Genomic DNA, 12,942 nt, shown 5'->3' with positions numbered 1-12,942 from the left:
TGTCTATGTCCCCAGGGGTGAGCTCCCATTGCTTCCTGCATCTCCAGGGGACTCCAAAATCAGCTGTTAGGTCTAAGCCAGGCTTCTTTCAAATGACTGCTTCTGCCCTGGGTCCTGGAGCGTGTGAGATTTTGTGTGAGCCCTTTTAAGAGTGGAGTCTCTATTTCCCACAGTCTTCTGGGTCCTGAGTGTAAGCCCTGCTGGCCTTCAAAACCGAATGTCCTGGGGGACACATCTTCCTGGCACAGGACCGCCAGGCTGGGGAGCCCAGTGTGGAGGCTCAGACCCCTCACTCCTTGGGGAGAACCTCTGCACTTGTAATTATTCTCCTGTTTGTCGGTCTTGACTATACCACAACTCCACCCCTCCTACTCAACTCATTGTAGTTCCTTCTTTATATCTTTACTTGTAGAAGATCTTTTCTGGTGGTTTCCAGTTTTTTCTTTTTCTTTTTTTTTAATATTCATCTATTTATTTATTTATTCATTTGGCTGCACCGGGTCTTAGTTGCATTATGTGGGATCTTCGCTGCGGCATGTGGGATCTTTAGTTGTGGCATGCGGGGTCTTTAGTTGTGGCACGCAAACTCTTAGTCGAGGCATGTGGGATCTAGTTCCCTTACCAGGGGTCGAACCTGGGCCCCCTGCATTGGGAGTGAGGAGTCTTAGCCACCGGGCCACCAGGGAAGTCCCACAATTTTTTCATAAGTAGTTGTTTTGTAAATAGCTGAAATTTTGCTGTGCGCATGGGAGAAGGTGAGCTCAGAGTCTTTCTACTCCACCATCTTGGGAACTCTCTCAGACCCACTTTTAAATTGAAAACAATATATATATGAATCAACAGATAATCCTCTTGCTTCATTATTTAGCCACAGCTTTGATTTACTTAAAAGAACAAAAAACTAGATCCAAAAGCCAGGGTTAGGGAGAGGAATCATTGTTTCCACATGTTCTCTCAGAAGAGAATTAGGTAATAAAGACAATACGCTGACAGGAGAAATAGTATCATGGCATAAGTGTAACACAACACTGGATGGGAAAGTCTACCTCTTCCCAATTTCACATGTCTGGGCAGTGCTTGTTCATGTGTGATCTGAGGGCCTGGCTGCATGTGGCAGAGGCAAAAGCAGGAGTAAATAGATGCACTCATTAGTGCCCAGCCCCTCATGGAGGCATCTGCTCTAGGGGGTGTACTCAGCTGGTGGACAGTACTGATTCAGAGCTTCTTCCTCACCCCAGAAGACCTGAATTAGCCACCCTCTCTGGTGCAATACACTGCAGAATGACCCTGATTTTGTCTGCCATTCTTCATAAGCATGCCACTACGATTATTACTTTATGATACCAGGTCTTATGTGTGTGAATTAGGAGTTAGATGGAAAAAACAGTTCTCAAGTCTGTGATCAAAGTCATTTGTAAAAAATTAGACTAAACAAGTGTTTTCTGCTATACTATCTCCCCAAGAGAGGGATATATTATGTTTCACAAATTTATTTAACCCCTATATCATTAGTGTTCTGAAGAAGCCAACTGGGAGACATTCCTATGGGCAAGAGGAAATCCGGACAGTACTAGGTCATCTGAGACAGAGCTAAGAATGTGGCAGAAGCAACAGAAAGTGTACTCACAAGTTGATAAATAAACTTAGAATAACATTCACTATGCTCTGATTTTGTTATAAACTCTTTATCTCATTTAATCCTCGTATCAACTCTACCACGGATATAGTATTATTTCCCCCATTTCACAGATGAGGAAACCGAGGCAGAGAAAATTTCAGCAGCTTGATCGAGATGATAGAATTAGTAAGGGTCAAAGCCAGAAAGCAAACCCAAGCTATCTGGACCCCATGGATCATGCTTTGTAAACCACATTACAGTGCCTCTCAGCACTATGAGAGAAAAGAAAGGGGTAGACACTTCAGACCCTCGCTACTCAAAGTACGATCCATGGGTCAGCAGCATCAGCAACAACCAAGAGCTTGTTAGGAATGTAGAGGCTCAGGCCCCCTCCCAGACCTACTGAATTAGAACTGGCATTTTAACAAGATCTTCAGGTGACTTATTAAAATTTGATAGGTATTGCTCTAAACAAGAAAGCCTTAAGTTTTTCTTGTTTTGTTTCATTTTTGTTTTAGTCCCAGACTCCTTTGAGAATCTGATGAAAGTCATGGACCCTGAGCACAAAAATGTGTATAAGATTTCAAAGAGATCATGAATTCATGTTTACAAAACCCTGCTGTAGAGAGTGTGACTGTGGTAGGAACCAGTCCTTTATACCTTCCATGCATTATTGCTTTTAATCCTTATAAACTCACTATTGATAAAATGGAAACTTGAAGTTAAGTAACTTGCCTTAGTCATAGGAAGTGATGACAGCAGGATCAAATCTGGACATTTTGCTGCCAGAGCCTAGCTATCACACCAAGCACCTAGGCATGGCTGAGCCCCAGTGATTCTGAGGGACATCCCAGTAGAACTTCACCTCTCTCTGACAAGATCATGTTCTCCATCTAAAGTACAGTTCTGGTGCTTCCCTGGTGGTGCAGTGGTTGAGAGTCCACCTGCCGATACAGGGGACACGGGTTCGTGCCCCGGTCCGGGAAGATCCCACATGCCGCGGAGCGGCTGGGCCCGTGAGCCATGGCCACTGAGCCTGCGCGTCCGGAGGCTGTGCTCCGCAACGGGAGAGGCCACAACAGTGAGAGGCCCACGTACCGCAAAAAATAAAAAAAAGAAAAAAGAAATAAAGTACAGTTCTGGAAGAAACACTGATGGAGTGAAGAGGAACGGGACACTGCTTAGAGGGGGAGATTAGTCAGAGGGACCCTAGTAATCCATGTGATGGTGGATGTCCCAATCAGATCCGCCACACACGCATCTTCCTGACACACTTAAAACCTACACAGACTCAAGTGACATGCCGATCCATGACTTTCACCTACCACACTACCCCACTCTAAACCATGGTTGACAAAAAGATTTCATTTCATAGGCCAGCTGATTGATGGGTAGTAGCTACTTGGTGTTCAACATTGAAAAGGAGCCAGTTGAGGACTGTGATTGATTAGTAATGTCTGCCCCCAGCAGCCAAGGGTAACACAGTAGGCGGAGTACCAGCACCACTTATTTGCCAGCTGGTACATTTAATTACTGCTTGGATTTTCATTCCTTTATTTAACATGCCTGCACTAAGTGTGACTTCTGTACACAGTGGCAGAAACCCTCTTACCCATCCTAATGGAATAATGAACTTAAAATGTCTGACAGAATGGCAAATTATTAAAAAACTTATATACCTTTAAAACATTTCATTTTCAATTAAAACACTTAAACACATACATATTAACCAATTTTGGATGTAGGGCTATCTTTTTTCTTCTGAGTCCATGCTTTTGGAGCTCCCCAGGCATTTCTTTCACACCACACTCAAATGCACTACTTTTTAAAGATTCTTTCAAAGCAATCTAAAAAATTTTACTGATTTTTTTCCCTCCAATTACAATTGGTTTCTTCATACCTAACCCAAAAGCAAAAAAATCATGCAAAATTCATCTTTATAGTCTTTCCAAACATTTGACTTAGTTTTCATAGAAACAACTATTTTCTTTCCCTTTTATCAGTTACCAAACTATAATATTTAATTAAATTTTGTAGTTACTATAACACGTGCAATTGGTACAGAGGAATTTCAGAAGAAACACAACTGATTATAGGACAGGGTGCTACTCAACAAGCTACAGAGGGGCATGAGTCTGTATGTTTTACTGAGAACTGAAGAGCATTAATTACTCTGATGAGTTGAACAAATGATGGCCAGTTAGAAGAGTTTCCATTATACTACCTTGAGCTCTCCATAGTGGATTTCAACTAAACAAGACTCTTATTAACCAGAATTTCCAACATATGATTTCCATAATGATAGCTGTAAGGCATTCAAAGTTCCTGATGTGAATTATAAAATGAAGTGCGACAAAAGAGAATCTTTTTTGATATCTCCACTTTTTGGGGGGGTGTCTTTTGACATTTTTAGTTTATGCAATCCTGTATTTTAAGAATCCTTATAAATCTAGCTTTAATCGTTTCAGGAATAAGGAGAGGCTAAAAATATACACAAAATAAGTTCATTATCTCTATACTGTTGAGAAAATTTTATTGTATTTAATACCCTAAAGAAAGAATTTCTCTTGGCTACGGTAACAAACAGAAATCAAAAATACTAGTGTTTGAGACAAGAGAGACTTTTTTCACAGAGGTGGATAGTCTGGGACTAGAATGGCAGTTCCATGGTCATCCAGAACACGAACTCTTTCTCTCTACTCCAATAACATACTTTGTAACTTCCAGCCTCAGGTTTTCCTCATGGTCCCAAGATGGCTGCTGCAACTCCAACCATCATGTTAGAATTCTAGGCAGGATGAAAAGAAATGAGGGAATGGCACACAGGCTGTGCTTCACAGCCAACTCTGCCCTTTCAGAAAAACTCTTGGAAAGCCCCCACGTAGTGACCTCTGCATACTTGTTATCTGCAACAAATCCTTAAAATGTCATTTCATAGCTAGGCACATGGACTGATACAACAATTTTGAGTTCTGTTATTGAAGAAGAAAGAAAGAATGGATATTGAGTAGACAATCAACAGTGTTTCCCATAAAATATAATCCTAGCAGAACATTCTAACAACCTGAATATTTGATAAACAACTTATCTCCTGACTGACCAAATAAAATAAAACTTACTGTATAATGTTTTGCATCTATTGATCTTTTGCCTTAGAAAAATGCTCTTCAGTTGCTACAACTACATCTTAAGCATCATGTGGAATATTTGTTTTATTCACTCTCTATGTCCATTTCTACCCATACACTACCTAGAACATTAGTCTCTGGTGCCATCTCAAGCTTACATAGATGCTTCCCCCAAGAGCAGAATTCCACTTCTACAAAGTACATATTATGCACACTCAACTCTGTACCTATGTGTTTTTAGAAGTCTCAGTCAAGCCCATCTTACCAACTTTTGCCACTCAGTTGCACCTGAGAGCCCTGGATGCACTTGGCAAGCAGCAAAAGTAGCTCACTCACCACCCAAAATGGTTTGCCTCCACTTTCTTTTCCCCACTATTCAAGGAAGCCAACATTTATTACACGGGTGAAACAAGGTCTCTCTTTTTCAGTATCCAAGAAAACACTTGATACAGCGTATCTTAGACTCATCTAGAAATACAATTCACCAAACATCAAATAAGCCCTGCTTTGTTAAGGGGTTGGCCTGCCCTAATGGATTTCACACATAGTAAGGGAAATGGGATGTACAAGACTGATTAAGGTGTAAAAGAAAGGCCTGAAGAGGTTTTAGAGGGAGGTCTATGGCTTTCTTACTTCTGCTAAGTTAACACTTGAACAAGCCCCAACCCACAAGGCCCATTCCTTCCCTCCTTCCCAGAGGGTCCAGACCCTCTACTTAATTTTAACTTCAGGAGAAAGACACTGGATTGTTTTGCTCTTGATGAAAATCCTGTTCATAAAACATCTCCACCACAATTCCTTAGGCTGGATTTAGTCAATTCCTTCCTCTACTCTCACCTCTAATGCTTGCTTCTCTCAGATCCCAATTGCTGATGACAAGACTTCACTAGGACCAGCTGAGATCATTTTGGCTTCCCCTGTTGTGCCGTAGCCGTGGTTACCGCCAACAATTCCAACCACTTAGCAACCACTGACACCCTCTTGCACTATGGCTCATGCTCCCAGATTTATAGCCTGATGGATGCAGAAACTCAGTCGACCCCCAATCAACCTAGCCCTACTCTTTCACAGGTACAATTTCAATATTAGGTAAGGTCCCCAACTCTGCCCATCCCAAGGTCCAAGCTTCCAACAGTGGGGAAATACACTTTCTCCTACATTCCTGGTTGTAGGAATTCTACCCGCTAATGTATAAGCAGGTTGCCTGAGGCCATGCAGTCATGATCCCAAAGAAGACAGCAGTTCAAGATTTATGGTTTACTGATGTACACAAATAAATAAAATGCCGTATAAACTAATTAACAACAGATGTGTACGAGAGAGAAAGTTCAATGGGCGTAAGAATGCCCAGCCACACAGATAGAATTTGTTTTCCCATCTAAAATACACTTTCCTATACAGTAACCTATTTGAACTTCTCAGTTACTGTGGGATGTACACCTATAGGGCAGATATTACTATCCTCCTCTTAAATATCAGAAAACAGAGTCTTAGAAAGATTAAATAACTTCCCTAAAATCTCTTAGATAGTACAACACAACCTTAACTGAAATCCAGATCTTCTATCTAAATCCAGTGTGTCTTCTACTACATTATTTACTCATGGTATTGCTCATATGTTTGGCTCACTGTGAGGTAGCCCTAACAGAGGAAAAATTTTAAATCGCTATTTTTTCAGTATCAGAGCCTACTATGTGAATTTGCAAGTCCTTCTTAACTGAAGGGCTGAATTATTTATTGAACTGAATTATTCCTTTATATCTTTGGTACTTTTCCCACTGAGAGAAGGAGTCATTCCCTTCCCCTTGAATCTGGACTGACTTTGGTGACGTGCTGGACCAATATAATACTGTGGAGGTGACACTCTGTGATTTCTGAGGCTAGGTCCTAAGAAGCCTTTCAGCTTCTATGCATGCCTCTTAGAACTCACTCTTGGAAGCCTGCTGCCATGCTATGATTATGCCCACGCAACCCCATGGAGAGAACATTGAGACGAGGGCCCAAGGTCCCAAGAGTCAGCCCTGGCTGAGCTCCCAGCCAAAAGCCAGCACTAACTTGCCAGCCAGGTGAATGAGCCATCTTAGAAATGGGTCATCCCATCCAAATCAGGACAGATGAGCTGGCCCCATGCAGCCCTCCCCAATTTGCAGAACTGTAGACTAAATGAATGATTACTATTATTTTAAGCCATCAAGTTTGAGGATGGTTTGTTTTACAGCAAAGAACTGAAAACTACTTTTCAAAAACCTTCATGCCTAAAAACAATACCAAAAAGAAACATGGTGGCATACATCAAACTGATTATGCACTGTGAGTACTTCCATGTTTATTTACCTTATTTTATTTTATATAAGAAAAAAGGAAATGAAGAGAGTATCCTCTGATTTACAAAAGCAAAAGAAAAAAGGCAAATAGACAAATTGTTTTAAAATGCCCTCAACCTTGGGCTTCCCTGGTGGTGCAGTGGTTGGGAGTCCGCCTGCGGATGCAGGGGACACGGGTTCGTGCCCCAGTTCGGGAAGATCCCGCATGCCGCGGAGCGGCTGGGCCCGTGAGCCGTGGCCGCTGAGCCTGCGCGTCCGGAGCCTGTGCTCTGCAACGGGAGAGGCCACAACAGTGAGAGGCCTGTGTACTGCAAAAATAAATAAATAAAATGCCCTCAACCTTAAATAATAAAAATCTTATTATAAATATGTTAGTATTTGGTTCAAAACTCTGTGGAAGGAATTAGCTTTTACAGTTCCATGAAGAACTTCTAAATATAGGAAAGTAAAACTGAAATTTATGTCAGTTTATTAATGGCATCACTTAAAACTATAACAGTTAATTAACAACTTAATTAACTCAGCACTTAATTTACTTACTTGAGTTCACCTAAATTCCCTAGATGTGATTTAATGAACTTTCAGTGTAATTCCTGACTAACCATGGAAATTGTGTGATGTATATTTCTTCAATTTAAAAGGTATTTCTTGAAATTAAATGATTTAAAGCAGAACACTAAGCCTCAAAGTGAGTTTTCATTTTTTCTTCAATGAGGAATATCCCTGAACTTCTGGCATGTACCAATTTTCCCACTCCATTTTTTTCTTTCAAAATGAAACTCATATTTGGGTTTGTTTGTTTCTTTAAATGTATCAATATACTGTTCAGAAACCATTAAGCCAAAGTGAGCAAATGCCATCACAGTTTATTAATCATTAATTATCCTATATTCTTAAAGAATGGACCTGAGACAATAACTGAAAATCAGAGGAGAAAATTCATTATAAAACATTCTCTGGACTTGAGGATATGGGGAGGGGGAAGGGTAAGCTGTGACAAAGTGCGAGAGTGGCATGGACATATATACACTACCAAACGTAAGGTAGATAGCTAGTGGGAAGCAGCCCCATAGCACAGGGAGATCAGCTCGGTGCTTTGTGACCACCCAGAGGGGTGGGATAGGGAGGGTGGGAGGGAGGGAGATGCAAGAGGGAAGAGATATGGGAACATATGTATATGTATAACTGATTCACTTTGTTATGAAGCAGAAACTAACACACCATTATATTGCAATTATACTCCAATAAAAATGTTAGAATTAATTAGTTTTAGAAAAAAAACATTCTCTGTTCCATGGATTTACTTAGTCAGTGGCCATGTTTATAGACCAGGTCTGTATAGTCATGCTTCTCAATGTGTGGTCTGTGGACCTGTGCCAGTCTGAGTTGGAAAAACTCAACTTTTCTCCTGTGTTTCTCCTTTACTTTCACACATCCACCACACTCCCAACACTTCCGAGACCAGATGTGTGGGTGCTTTCCCCCACCCAGGAATTCTCTGCAACACCAGCTGGTGTCCTACAATCTAACTCAGTTCTGACACTGTCTACCTGGAGACAGCATCAGATCCCACAGGTTAAGGACTCAGTCCTACAAGACTTCTCTCACTTCAGATACCAATTACAAGTCCCGGTTATCACCTGTGCTTATGACCAATAAGCTATCAATCTGAGGTTCTCACAACCCCCTCCTCTGGTTTGATTAATTTGCTAGAGCAGCTCACAGAACTCAGGGAAACACATTTACCAGTTTATTAAAAGTATGTTAAAGGATACAGATGAACAGCCAGATGAAGAGATACATAGGATAAGGTCAAGGAGGGTCCTGAGTACAGGTCCTGGTTGAGATGGGGTGTATCACCCTCCCAGTATGTGAATGTGTTCACCAGCCTGGAAGCTCCCCAATCCCCATACTTTTGAGGTTTTATGGAGTCTTCATCATGTAGGTATGATTGATCAGTCATTAACTCCATCTCCTGCCCTTCTCCCCTCCTGGAGAATTAGGGGAGGACTGGGGAGGGACTGAAAATTCCAAGCTTCTAATCAAGGTTTGGTCTTTCCAGTAATCAGCCCCCATCCAGGAACTATTCAGGAGTCCACCCAGAGTCATCTCATTAGAACAAGACACTCCTATCACCCAGGAAATTATAGGGGTTTTAGGAGCCCTGTATCAGGAACCAGGGTCAAAGACCAAATATTAGAATAAGAGATGCTCTTAGTGTTCATCACTTAGAAAATTACAAGGGTTTTAGGAGCTCTGTGCCAGAAACTGGGGGAAGGAACCACTTTTTTTTTTCTATTATGTCACGGAGTCCATGAATTCTTACTAGTAGCAGATGAGAAAAGTAAAGAAATTGAGTATTTAGATACATTTATAGCATTACGGGAGGATAACTATGTCTATTGACTAATAATGATATATTTAGGCTTGTATTTTGTACGTCTTTTTTTATTTCATTTCTATAATAATTCATTTTTATTGTATCTTACAAACATCCTAGTCTGCAACAGATTGCAATTTTTTTTAACGCTGGTTCTTTTTCACAGATAGTTTGGGAAGCACTGATTTGACTAGGTTAAGTACTGGGGCAAACAAAAATATGGGTAAGAAATTATCCCCGCTTTCATAAAGCTTGCAGCTTAATAAGAAAAGTAGGTTGTGACTGTGGCATAACTGAAGCATAAACATCAGGTTCTAGATGCTTAGAGGAGTAAGATGATTCCAAGCAGGAGAGATAAGAGAAGACTTCGTGGAGGGAATGAACGTTGAGTGAGGGCTTCCTTAAAGGGTAGACTTTGGGGAGACAGAAGTTGAGGGTGATGTATTGATACATTTCAGACAGAATGAACGATGTGAGTAAAGGCTGGTTGGGGGGCAGGGGAAGCAGCTATATATTGGGAAAAGCATGCAACTGTCCTCCTTTGGTGAGAGCAGAGGGAACATGATAAATCTGGAAAGGTAAATCCAGAGCTAAATTGGGGATGGCCTTTGAATGCAAAGCTAAGGAGTTTGCACTTGATTGAGATCAGCTCCAAGCTGCCACTGAAAATTTCTGTGCAGAAAAGTGGTCTTCTCAGAGTTATGCTCTGGAAGATGAATTCAATGAGAGAAAGACAGGAGATTCAATCCAGGAAGAACACCCTAAACTCGTCAGGTACGACGCGATAGATCCAAGTCATCTTAAAAACATGCAGATCAAGATTTTAACAAGTGCACTTTTCACGTTTCCAAAGTAGTGATCAGTAAGTCAAAACACAATGGCAACCTACCCTATAAAACACCTAAACGAGTGACAGATGGCTAACATTTATTAAGCATTCAATTTAGGGTATCTCATGTAACCCTCAAAACAACTCTAAATGTTAGGTTCTACTATGATCCCCATTTTACACACAAGAAATTTGAGGCTATAAAAGTAAAGTACCACACCCAGGGTCACCAACTAAACAATACGAGCTTGATATTGAACCACATCAGTCTGATGCCAAAGTCCGTTTCAGCATTATTGGGTGAACTCAAGAAGTAGCCACTCAGTCATGCTTTCCCTGCATGGACAAGGAGGATTAGGTGGAAGACAATTAAAAGCCATACCAGGGGCTTCCCTCGTGGCGCAGTGGTTTAGAGTCCGCCTGCCGATGCAGGGGATGCGGGTTCGTGTCCCGGTCCGGGAGGATCCCACATGCTGCGGAGCGGCTGGGCCCGTGAGCCATGGCCGCTGAGCCTGCGCGCCCGGAGCCTGTGCTCCGCAACGGGAGAGGCCACAACAGTGAGAGGCCCGCGTACAACAAAAAATATATAAATAAAATTTTTTTTAAAAAGCCATACCAGCTATCCACCTGGACACTAGGAAGCCCAGTCTTTGTGACAGTCTGGGATTTTACGTTTTTTTCATCTGAAAGATGCGGTTAACATAAACTAATAGGAAGATGATTTTTTTCTTTAGTAAGGAGCTGAGGATATTTTTACGTCTATGAACTCTTGACTTTGCAAAAGGACCAGAACAGGCTGCTGAAATAAACATGTTCTTGTCAGTGCAATAAAGCCAAAAACTAACTGCCAATCCAGAGGCTGAGAATGAATTACAATGATAAGTCTACATTTGAAGATCCGGGAATGAAAGGTGAAAAGCAAATACTGTGACGTTATTTACCCGTTGAGACGGAGAAGCTAATGGAACAGAATCAAAGTACAATATAATGCTGATTGTCAGCACCATCATTCTTAGAAATGTGGGCAATTTTGAGGGCACCTTTTTTTTTTTTTTTTTTGCGGTACGCGGGCCTCTCACCATTGTGGCCTCTCCCGCTGCGGAGCACAGGCTCCGGAGGCGCAGGCTCAGCGGCCATGGCTCACCGGCCCAGCCGCTCCGCGGCACGTGGGATCTTCGCGGACCGGGGCACGAACCCGCGTCCCCTGCATCGGCAGGCAGACTCTCAACCACTGCGCCACCAGGGAAGCCCGAGGGCACCATTTTATCTTGGGAAAGATTCTATCTAATTGTCCTCCCAACAAAATGCAACCAAATGGTTGCTGTCCAAGGAATAAAAAAAAAAAAACTTTAATTGAAACAGTTCACATGATTGAGACAGAAATTCTAACAGAAGCCCTCCTCTTCTCTGAGCACCCAATTTAGGAACTTCCTGACTCAGAAATATCCTCCAATGCTTGAGAAAGAGCAGAATCCATTCCCTCATATTCGTTTCCTGGGCCAAAATAGAAATGTCTAATTATATGATCGTGTGTCACACAACTTCCCTTGCTGGTCACTGAGGAACATCATCCCAGCATCCATGTCCTGACTAGTGGTCAGGTTCCCAGGCTAGGTCACAACAGCCTGATTCACTCAAGAGGTAGCAGAAAAAATAATAGAGGAAAAATATGGAAGCTGGACAGTGTCTGTGCTGGTTCTCTATTTCTGTGTAACAAACCATCCCAAAATGCAATGTCTTAAAAACAATGGATTGGTATCACTCATGTTTCTGTGAGTCCACTGAGCTCGACTGGGAGGTTCCTGGTTAGGGTCTCTCGAGTAGCTGTAGTCAGATGGGGTTGGGGAACTTATCTAAAAGTGTAATGGACTGGGTGTGCAGGACGGTTTCTTCACTCACTGTGTCTGGCACCTCAGCTGGCACGGTGGGAAGAGCTATGGGTTGACAGTGCATCTCTCTCCATGTGGCTCTTCACATGATTGACTTGGGTTTCCTCACAATGCCACAGTCTCAGGGTACTTGGACTTCTTACATGTCAACTGGCATCTCCCCAGAGTGAGGGTTTTAAGAGGGCAAGGAAAAGCTGCAAGGCTTCTTGTGATCTAGCTCAGAACTCACACAGCACCACTTCTGCCACACGCTACTAGTTTCTACAGAGCCAGCCCACGTTCAACATAGGAGGAGACTACACAGGGCCACAAATACCAGAAGGCATTGTCCAATATGGAGGGGAGAGGAGAAACATCTTTGGAGAGGAGGGAAAAAAGGAGATTAAAAAAAGTAAAAGATTCCTTTAGGGTTGTGAGAGATCTCAAAGGAGAAATTCACATGTTTATCTACATTATTTTTTAAATAAGACTTAAAGCAGGAAATTACTAGAAAGCTGGGATCCTATCTAGCAGTTACAACATTGTTCCTATGGGAAATTTCATTTTAAGTTCCATACGGTGGTTTTAAAACAGGACAATATTTTGGACACAACCAATTTATGAGTGAGAGATTGGGAATCTGCTGATCTTAAACACACCACTGGCCAAACCAGAGATCCGTTGAAAGTAACGCTTTTCTTTCTCCCCAGCCTCCAGCTATCTGTCATTCTGATCAGATTACTTCACAACTATGAACATCCAGAAATATATATACTGAATCTTTTGAATCATATG

This window comes from Globicephala melas, chromosome 6 (genome assembly GCF_963455315.2).
Source record: "Globicephala melas chromosome 6, mGloMel1.2, whole genome shotgun sequence".
In the NCBI taxonomy this organism is placed as follows: Eukaryota; Metazoa; Chordata; class Mammalia; order Artiodactyla; family Delphinidae; genus Globicephala; species Globicephala melas.
Note: the sequence above shows the minus strand (reverse complement) of the source record.